This window comes from Pistacia vera, unplaced genomic scaffold (assembly GCF_008641045.1).
Source record: "Pistacia vera cultivar Batoury unplaced genomic scaffold, PisVer_v2 Contig214, whole genome shotgun sequence".
NCBI lineage: Eukaryota > Viridiplantae > Streptophyta > Magnoliopsida > Sapindales > Anacardiaceae > Pistacia > Pistacia vera.
The window spans coordinates 960,515-971,236 of record NW_022196018.1 but is presented as its reverse complement, the minus strand read 5'-3'; positions in this window follow the sequence as shown (position 1 = coordinate 971,236).

The following is a 10,722-nucleotide window of genomic DNA, read 5'->3' as shown; positions in this document are numbered from 1 at the left end:
AGTCAGCCGTGCCCCGGTTAGAGGGGTTGTGACGTACTAAAGAGGTTACTAGAAAAGAGTTCTAAGAGAAGAGAAAGAGAAAAAGAGAGAAGTACCCAAAGAGAAATTGATCGAGGAGTTGTAAGGAAAGAATTAGAGAGAGAGAGTTACGGAGCTAGAATGAGTAGAGGATTTACTTACTGAGCATTATTTTAGTGCTCACCCCGTTGTTTCCTAGTTTTGCAGGACCTAGGTGAGGACACTGTCGGATGGATGTCGGCGTTCGAGAAGGAGTGGCTACACTGTCCCTTATGTTTTTGATGACTTTGTTTATGTTATGCATTTTGTGTAAAAAGTATATTTTGTAAAGAATATATATATATGTTTAATAAAAGAAAATTTGGGCCCAATTTCTTATTTTATTTTTATGTATTTCATTAAATCTTTTGAGTAGTAGTGGCTATTACATTTTTGGTATCAGAGCCGAGATTTTGGGATTTGACAGTGTGCCATTCTTCTCGCTACGATGTCCGATAGCCGACTGTGTGAGTTATCTTTCCTTACTTAAGTGTTCTTTGAATTGATCAAGTATGGTTGTTTTGTAGATGAGGCGTAGTAACAGGAGGAAGGGTAAGGGTGTAATGATGAGGGAGAATCCTCCAACCCACAGAATCGACTCCCTCTACCCTTGATGAGACAAGAATTCGAGCTATAGGACAGCAGGTTTTAGCAGAGAGTCAGGGGAGAGTTGTTCAGGAAAGAACTGAGACTTCCAGTAGAGTACCGCCTCTGAGACAAGAGCGAGAAGGGCCGGTACCTCAGCCAGTACAGACGAGGTGATCCGATTCAGGGGCTTGTAAATCAGCATCAACCGCCAGCATTTAAGGGTACAAGGGACCCGCTAGAGGCAGAGGAATGGTTTAAGTCCGTAGAGCGGACGGCGGCATTGTTTCCCCTGAATGATCGGAGAGAGGATCAGATATGCTAGTTTCTTGTTTAAGGGAGATGCCCGGATATGGTGGGAATTAATGGAGGAGACCCATGAAATAGCCTCGATGACTTGGGAGGAATTTAGAAGGCTGTTTGAGGCGAGTACCGAACAGAAGATCGAGTCATGAGAAGTCCAAGAGTTTATTCACTTGAAGCAGGGGACTAGTACGGTGAAGGATATTCCGTAAGATTCAACTCCCTTGCTCGCTTTGCACCCGGATAGTGTATACACCAGAATTAAGGAGAGACAAGTTTGTGCAAGGGTTGAGGTCAGATATCGCTCGAGATGTAATGACAGGAGCGAGCCCCCTCATACCTACAGTGAAGCTCTAGCACGGGCTTAAGGGCAGAGATCTATGTGAACAAGTATATTGCAGAAGGATTGGCTTTGACAGTACCTAGTGAGCCACCACCACCTTACAGAGGGAGAGAGTAGATGTCACAAAGAACAGAGAAGTAAGGGCCAAGAAGAGTTTCAACCAAGGAAGAATAGGAGAGATCGGCAGTTTAAGGGCCCAGAACAGAAGGGTTTCCCCCTTGTGCTAAGTGTGGGAGGAACCATCCAGGAGAGTGTTTGAGAGATCAGAATGTGTGTTACAAGTGCCGACAACCAGGGCATATGTGGGAGATTGTAAAGCCCCCCTTCCATGACGGCTCAGACCCTGGAGGTACAAATGCCAGAGTATTTACAGTGGCACAGGGTGAAGCCGAGGCCAGTCCATCAGCCGTAATTGGTCAGTTTTTATTTCATGCTGTTTCTTATAGCTTTGAGACTCTGGAGCCACGCATTCTTTTATTCTCATGGAATGATAGAGAGATTAAACTTGAAACTTGTTAAAGTGAGTCAGCCCATAAGATAGAGTTGCCTGATGGAGTTAGTGTGTTGACTCAAGAGTGTTGTTCGGAGAGTCTGTAGTGATCCATGGTCGAGAATTGGTAGTTGACTTAATAGTTTTCGAATGCCCGATTTTGATGTAATTTTGGGTATGGATTTCCTAGGGAGGAACGGAGTAGAAAATGATTGTCGGAAAAAGAAAGCGAGATTAATCTCGATAATGGGATAAGTTTAGTTCGGAGAGGGCCATCGATTGAGTATGTTGATTAGTAGTGTAAAGGCGAGAAAGATGGGAGAAAGGGGTGTTCTGGATATATTGCTCACGAGTGTACAGAGTGGTGATGTTCCACAATCAGAACTTCAGAGGGTGCCGATAGTTCGAGAATTTCTGGATGTGTTTCCGGAGACTTACCAGGCTTGCACACGGAAAGAGAGGTTGAGTTTAGTATTGAACTTGCACCAGGAACAGCACCTATATCTAAAGCCTTATCGAATGGCCCCAGCAGAGCTGCAAGAATTAAAGAAACAACTCCAGGAACTTTTAGATAAAGGTTTTATCCGACCGAGTCATTCTCCCTGGGGAGCCCCAATTTTGTTTGTGAAGAAGAAAGACGGATCACTACGGATGTGTATTGATTATGAGAATTGAATAAGGTGACAGTGAAGAATAAGTACCCGCTACCTCGAATAGATGATTTGTTTGATCAGTGAAGGGAGCAGCGGTGTTCTCCAAGATTGATTTGAGGTCAGGGTACACTCAAGTAAGAGTGTGAGCAAGATGTAGCTAAGACTGCTTTGTACAAGGTATGGGACTATGAGTTTGTAGTGATGCCGTTTGGTTTGACTAATGCCCCAGCCGTCTTTATGGACTTGAGAACCGGGTATTTCATGATTGTTTGGATCAATTTATAGTGGTTTTCATGATGATATCCTGGTTTATTCTAAGTCGAGGGAAGAGATGAGGAACATTTGAGAATAGTGTGCAACGGTTGAGAGAAAGGCAGTTGTATGCTAAATTTTCGAAGTGTGAGTTTTGGCTCGATCAAGTGAATTTTGGGCCATACAGTGTCGAAGGAAGGGATTTCGTAGATCCGAGTAAGATAAAAGCAATTCTTGAATGGCAGAGACCAAAGACAGTAAAAGAGGTCCGAAGTTTCTTAGGCCTGGCAGGTTACTACAGACGATTCGTTGAAGGATTCACCCAGTTGGCTAAACCATTGACAGCTCTTACCAAACAGAAGACTCCTTTTATATGGACAGAAGCTTGTGAGGACTGTTTTCAAGAGTTAAGAAGAGGTTAACAACAGCTCCAGTGTTAGTATTGCTCAGGAAGGTGTAGATTATGACATTTATACGGATGCCTTTGCAAGGACTTGGTGCTGTGTTGATGCAGTTAGGTAGGGTAATAGCATATGCTCACGGCAATTGAAAGAGTATGAGACGAGATACCCTGCGCATGATTTAGAGTTGGCAGCGTGGTCTTCGTTTAAAAAATTGGAGGCATATCTTTATGGTGACAGAGTAATATCTACACCGATCACAAGAGTTTAAAGTACTTTTTACTCAAAAGGAGTTGAATATGAGACAGAGAAGTGGTTAGAGCTGGTTAAGGATTATGAGTGTGAAATTAAGTATCAACCAGGGAAAGCCAATGTAGTAGCCGATGCCTTGAGTAGGAAAGCTATTATCCCGGCTCACGAGGCAGAAAGAATTGATAGGAGAGTTGTGTAAGGAACAGATTGAAGTGATACCGGGAAGAATTGCCAGATTAAAGTTCAGTCCACTTACTGAGGAAGTTAGAGATAAACAAGTGGCTGATGAGTGGTGTCAGAGAATAGTTCAACAAGTGCACGAGGGCAAGGTAACGGAGTTCCATGCAGGATGTGTGCTCTATTCAGGAATCGGTTGTGTATTCCTCAAAATGATGAGTGAAGAAGAGAATACTTACGGAGGCTCATGACACACCATACACTGCTCATCCTGAGCACCAAGATGTATCAAGATGTAAATAAGGGTTACTGGTGGCCAGGTATGAAGAAGGATATTGCAGAGTTTGTAACCAAATGTTTGATTGTCAACAGGTAAAAGCAGAACACCAACGGCCATCAGGGTTGCTTCATCCACTTAGTATTCCAGATGGAAATGGGAAAGCATTTCGATGGATTTTATCACAGGTCTCCCTAGAGTTCAGAAAGGTTATAATGCTATTTGGGTGATTGTGGACAGGTGAACGAAGGCCGCCCATTTCCTTCCAGTAAAGGAAAGCACCACCTCAGATCAGTTGGCTCAGATCTACGTGAAGAGGAGTCAGATTACACGATGTGCCCAAGACAATAGTGTCAGATAGAGATTCGAGATTTGTTTCAGCTTTTTGGACTAGTTTGCAAGAAATTTGGGTACCCGTTTGGCATTCAGTACAGCCTACATCCTCAGAAGAGGTCAAACAGAGAGAACGAATCAGGTGCTTGAGGACATGTTGAGAGCTTGCTGTATGGATTACAGAATGACATGGCACGAAATGTACCTTTAGTGGAGTTTGCCTACAACAATAGTTATCAGTCTACAATAAAGATGGCGCCTTACGGGTTTGTATGGTAGACGATGTAGATCTCCACTACATTGGATGAGATTGGCGAAAGGAGTGAGTTGAGTACAGCCCTTGGGCCAGAAATGACGCAGAAAATGTAGAGGATGTAAGACTAATCCGAAATAGAAGAAGCAAGCCCCAGATAGACAGAAGAGTTATGCCGACTTAAAGAGAAAAGAAGTGGAGTTCCAAGTGGGTGATAAGGTATTTTTGAAGTTTCCCTTATAAACGAGTAATGCGCTTCGGGAACAAAGGGAAGTTAGCACCAAGGTATATTGTCCATTTGAAGTATTGCAACGATGGGAAAGTTACCTACAGGTTAGCACTACCACCTCATAGGCAAGGTGCATGATGTCTTCCATGTCTCAATGCTGCGAAAGTATGTAAGTGATCCCTCCCCATCTTGAGTATAGAAGACGTTGATCTTGTAGAGAATCTTGTGTATGAGGAGCGCCTGTACAGATTTTAGATCGAAAGATAAAGAGCTCCGGAACAAGAGTATTCCGTTAGTGAAGGTTCTTTGGAGGAATCACAAAGTAGAGGAAGCACATGGGAGACGGAAAACAGACATGCAGGAGAGGTACCCGGAGCTATTCGTGTGAATTTCGGGGACGAAATTCTTTTAAGGGGGGGAGAAATGTAATATCCCACTTGAGGTACGTATTTAAGATTTGTGTTTAGTTAAAAGTTTATTGTTCAACTTAAATTGAGTTTGTATGTTGAGTTGGTTGAATGTTGCCTTGAAAATGGGTTGAGTTTTGGTGAAGTTGGAAATCAATCTTCGCTTCGCCGCGGCGGATGAGGAGTTGCACTACGGGTAGGTTCTGCCCTATTTCGCCGAGGCGACGAAAAATGCTTCGCCGCGGCGACGAGCTAAGACAAAGTTTCTTGAGTTTCTAGAGAATTCTTCTTTTGCGGCACAATGACCATTCTACCCCTAATTAGTAGAAAAAGTGGGGAGTAAAATGAAAGGAAATTTAGTAGAGATTGTGTTTGGATGGGTGTAGTTGTGTAAGAATCAAGGATATAGAGGAATTTCCAAGGAAGGACAAGGGCAAAATGGGAAATGAAGCTTATAATATGAATTAAAAAGAGTAAAGTGTAGAGAAAGCCTTTATTCATTTCATTCCACCGCCTCTTCCATTTGCCCATATTCTCTCCATTTCTCCACCCAATTTTTCAAGGGTTCTAAGGGATTTAAGAGGGGTTTTGAGTAGAGATTTTATCAAGCTTTCTAAGGTAAGAATTCATGCTTTAGATGTGAGTTTTCTTGTATTTATAGTGAAGTCTTATTGTGTTGTTGCTGTCCTTGTGGTTGTTTGAGTTGTAGAGAAGAGACAGTCCACAAAAGGAAGGAAAAGTGCTAAAGAAGCCATCTTTGCACAAGGTAAGTAAATCCAACCAACTTGAGTTTAAACAAGCTTTTTGTGTAGAGATGTATGCATGATCAGTATGTAGTATGATTAATGAGAAAATTGAATTGAGATGAGTAGTTATTTTTGTAGTTGTTGGATAGATTCCATGTATGAGAAGTGTTTTAATGTGTATGAGAATGGAATTTGAGATGAAGTTTGAGAGATGTTGTGTGAAGCTTTTTGGGTGCTTTTCTTGATAGGGATTATGAGTATTTGAGGGAGTTTTTCCCCATTTTGGATGGCTAGAGAATGAAGTATGGTAGTAATTTAGTAGAGTGTTTATGCACATGAGTTGCTTGATGAAATGCCTAGGTGAAATCTGCCCTGTCACTGCCGTAACTTTCTAAGTAATTTTGGACATCTTACGGTTTGAACTGGGCTGAGACCAAAACATAAAAGGTGTAGCCTGTTTCTAAGCTTTGAAACGAGACCAGAACCGTAGTAATCCGAGGTGTATAGCATAAGTTATGGCCGTTTTAGTGTGGACTGGTGCAGAATGACTGTTTTGAGGAAATCTTGTAGTTGGCATTCCATTAGTGCATTAGGGAGCATGAGATAGCTCTACACCTTTGTTTATACACTGAGGAAGTAGCTTGAGATTTAGTATAGAATGTGAGTATAAGTTCTTTAAGAGTTAGAGAATAGAGTAGGGTGTGCGATGGGGAACCGTGAGTAATGGGTAGAGTATTCCCGCATGTATGCCGCATTGAGAGCGCGGCATGAGTATCAGATAGAGAAGTGGTGTAGCCGTGAGAGTGCATGCGGATGAGGGCTATACCGAGTACCCGAGAGAGAGAGATTAGATACTCACATGGCCAAGGGTTCCGAATCCATGCATAACCGAGTCCGATCGGCTAGAATGAGAGAGGGTCACGTAGAGTGGGAGCGAGTCCCAGCCGTGCCCCGGTAAGATGGGGTTGTGACTTACTAAAGAGAGTTACTAGAAAAAGTTCTAAGAGAAAGAGAAGAGAAAAGAGAGAAGTACCCAAAGAGAAATGATCGAGGAGTTGTAAGGAAAGAATTAGAGAGAGAGAGTTACGGGGTAGAATGAGTAGAGGATTTACTTACTGAGCATTATTTTAGTGCTCACCCCGTTGTTTCCTATGTTTTTGAAGGACTAGTGAGGACACTGTCGGATGGATGTCGGCGTTCGAGAAGGAGTGGCTACACTGTCCCTTATGTTTTTGATGACTTTTGTTTATGTTATGCATTTTGTGTGAAAATGTATATGTTTGTAAAGAATATGTATATATGTTTAATAAAAGAAAATTTTGGGCCCAATTTCTTTATTTTATTTTATATGTATTTCATTATAATCTTTTGAGTAGTAGTGGCTATTACATAATCCTTTCCACAACCAGGATGAATCTAGTGATGAATGTATTTTGCGTCAAATATAAAGAAACCGATCAAGAAGACGAGAGGGAAATGTGAAGGTTGATATCCTCGGTTTTGATGGGCGTGCTCAAGGAGATGCTTTCCTTGATTGGTTGTTCACAGTGGAGCATATCTTCTGTTAAAGTATGTGCTCTAGAGTCAATCAATTATTGTAATATTGACTCTTTGTAAGAATGTTTATTTATCAATAAAAGTTTTTTTCTTCTATATCATATAATTCATAATTGTATGTATTGATATATGTCCTTAGAATGGTAGAACCGTGATGAGGGTATTGAGTGTTTAAAATTTTGATAGTAAGAACCCTATGATCACATATGGTGGCCATTCTAGAAATGTCTGTAGCCCCAGTATTATTTTGACAAAGGACACATATAATACGGTAAGACTATCATAATGTTGAACGACTCTGTCGTAAGGCAGTGACTGATCTCACTTGTCAAGGTTGTTTGTCAACAATCTGGTGCAACACATGGGTGCTTGCCATAGGCGAGTTCACCGGACAGACCCGCAAGAGGATTCTACATAGATGATAACCCTAGTGTTTGTGGAATATATCCTCTAACGAATGGTGCTACATGTGATCTTAGACTTGAAATCACCAAAGCGCCTTGTGCACCAATTGATGTGGTTAGACACTAGCCTAACGTAGTTCTACTCAAAACTATTAGAACGGTAGTGATTAGCTACATCGAAAAGTGTATCGAGACTATGGTGGATCGATAGAGGATTCATCACTCTCGGGTATAGGAGAAATTATCTCACTGAGTAATTCGGTAGATGGCAATGACATTAAATCATGGCCACAGTGAGATTGAGTTGTAGCTCAATCCAATCTATTCCGATCATTGATCTAATAACTAAATACCAAGATATCAAGGATATTAGAGGTTGACACTACTTCTGTGCCTTGGACTTAATGAGAGAATAGATGATGAAAATATTAATTATACGGTAACCATATCGTTGATAAGTAGCGGTTTCGCTAAATCCGAATCTATCAGGTGATCATGATGTTTGGTTAAAGGCCAATCTTGGTTTGTGTCTAGTAAGACGATTGATTGATTGTCAATCGCAAACGATTCATTGTCGATATGATGAGGAGCCTTCGAGTCGCATTCTATGCCTTGGACTTGATGAGAGAATAGATGATGAAAAGATTGAATTGCACAGTAACCATATCGTTGATAGGCAGCGGTTTCGCTAAATCCGAATCTATCGGGTGGTCATGATGTTTGGTTAGAGATCAATCTTGGTTTGTGTCTAGTGAGACGATTGATTGATTGTCAATCGCGATATGATTCACTATCAATATGATGAGTAGCCTTCGAGTCCCATACATAGAAGACATATTAAGAATAAGATAAGTGAGAGGGACATTTTCGTCATTTATGATTAAAGGTTATTTTCGTCTTTTAAAATGAAAAGACATTTTGGTAATCTCACAGTGCAATTAAATTTGCTAAGGTTGTTATCTACATTTAATTTCATATGAAAATTAAATTAGTAGGATTATATATTTAAAAATTTAGTTTAAATATAAATGTGTGTGCGTGTATGTATATATATATAATTTAATATTAATATTGATAATATGGAATTCAAATTTGATTTTAAATTTGAATTGAAATGTCTTGTTTGGTAACAAAGGGAATTTATTCCAAATTAGGAATAAGTTGTTAGCTATTCCAAGTTGGAATAGGGTTTTAGTGTGTACTATTTATCTGCAACTAAAATTAAATGAATGTGTGAATTCTAAAAAATTGAAAAAGCCTAGCGAGTAGCCACCCCTCTCTCAAACGTGAGCCTCCTTTGTGAGAGAATGAATTTTTCTTCTAAGGAAAAATTTTGTAGAAAATATTCTTAAAGTTGTGAGATTTTGCTAGTTTATAAAATCTCTCAACGGCATATGTTATATCTTCGTGTGGATACCTAAAGTGTACTTCTACATTAAAGTGGTAGCGATTCCAATCCCAAATTAAATGAGTCTCCAATACTAATATAAAACTTTACATCTTTTGATTTTGTTGTTATAATAAAATAATATAAATCGAGATAAGGATTTTGGTCTAAAGGTTTGCGATCATTAAAATTTTTAATTTTTGTTGCTTTTAATAGGTCTGTAAACTTATATCCAATGTTTTGAAAATCGGACCGAGAGCCGACTCGGCCAAACGGCCGGTTTTCGGTTCGAACGGTCTGACCGGTGACATCAGCATGATATCATGCTGATATCAGTATACTGAAATAAGCAAAAACGCAAAAATGGCAAAAAAAATTCAGATTCTCCACCTAATTAAAGTTTAAAAACCATCAAAACCAAGATGAAAAACATAAAAAGTGATAGACTGGAGAGTGGAGGAGATCGCGAATGGCAGACTGGCATTAGCAATCCAAGATGAAAAACTGAAAAACTGAAGAAGGGGCAAGACCGCAAGAGTGCAAGACGACTCTGTATCTGATCTGTAGCTCAAAACTCAAAAGCAAAATAGCAAATTGAAAAATGAAAATTAAATTTGTTAAAGTCTGACACTTTGACTTTGTGAGTTTGTGTGTGCGGCTGTGAGCAACTGAGCATTGAGCAACTGTAGTTTTTAATTTTTTAAATTTTTTTTTCTCATTTCATGTGTTAAATCGGATGGGGGTTGTGGACCGGAAATGTGTTAAATACTGGTTGGACCGTCGGTTTGCTACAGTGAGACGGTCCAACCGCGGTTTGAAACGGTTTGATCGTAAATCCCGGTTATTTGCTTTCTTTAAACCGGAAATGCAAGCGGGTGGCGGTTCAATAGGTTTGATCGCCCGGTTTGGTCCGGGTTTCAAAACCTTGCTTATATCTTTGATTTCGAAGAATACGCGTAGGAGGGGAAAGTGAAATTGGTGGCCATTAAGAAAGCAACATTTTTTGTTATGTGATTAGTTGCACATTCATGTATATATGTTCGCCCATAGGTAACCTAGGTGGGAAACTATCTTGGCCGTCCATTTTTACCACGTGGCGTTGATCAACCTGGGTAGAGTAACCTCCGATTTGAAAAGCAAGACGTCAGCTTATCACTTTATTCGGCGTGACTATTCATCTAACAAGGTATTAAATGTATGGATGTGACCCTTTGCATTTCCATTAAAAATTCTAGCAATGCCCTTGGATGTATTTATTCTTCAGTAAGAACCAACAACACCAAGTTCTTCTAAGTCTTTGGTACATCGTCGAACGAAACATGTTTGGTTCAAAGCGAAGGCTCGTCCCAACACATCAGTTCGTCATCAAAAGTTCACCTAGACTCACATGCAAACCTCGTGATGAAATGAGCCAATCAATAAGAATAAGCTCGTAACTATAGCTTAGATGAAACTAATCGAACCCCAATTCGCAAGCCAGCCTAGTCTGACAGTAACTCACACATTGATAGCTCATCTAGAGGAGCTCATAGTTTTTTAAGCTTGCCATGACCTCCAAAATTTGAAAGGCAATTGTTGTGCGAGGATACACGATCAACTCGGAGCAAGCAGGAGCT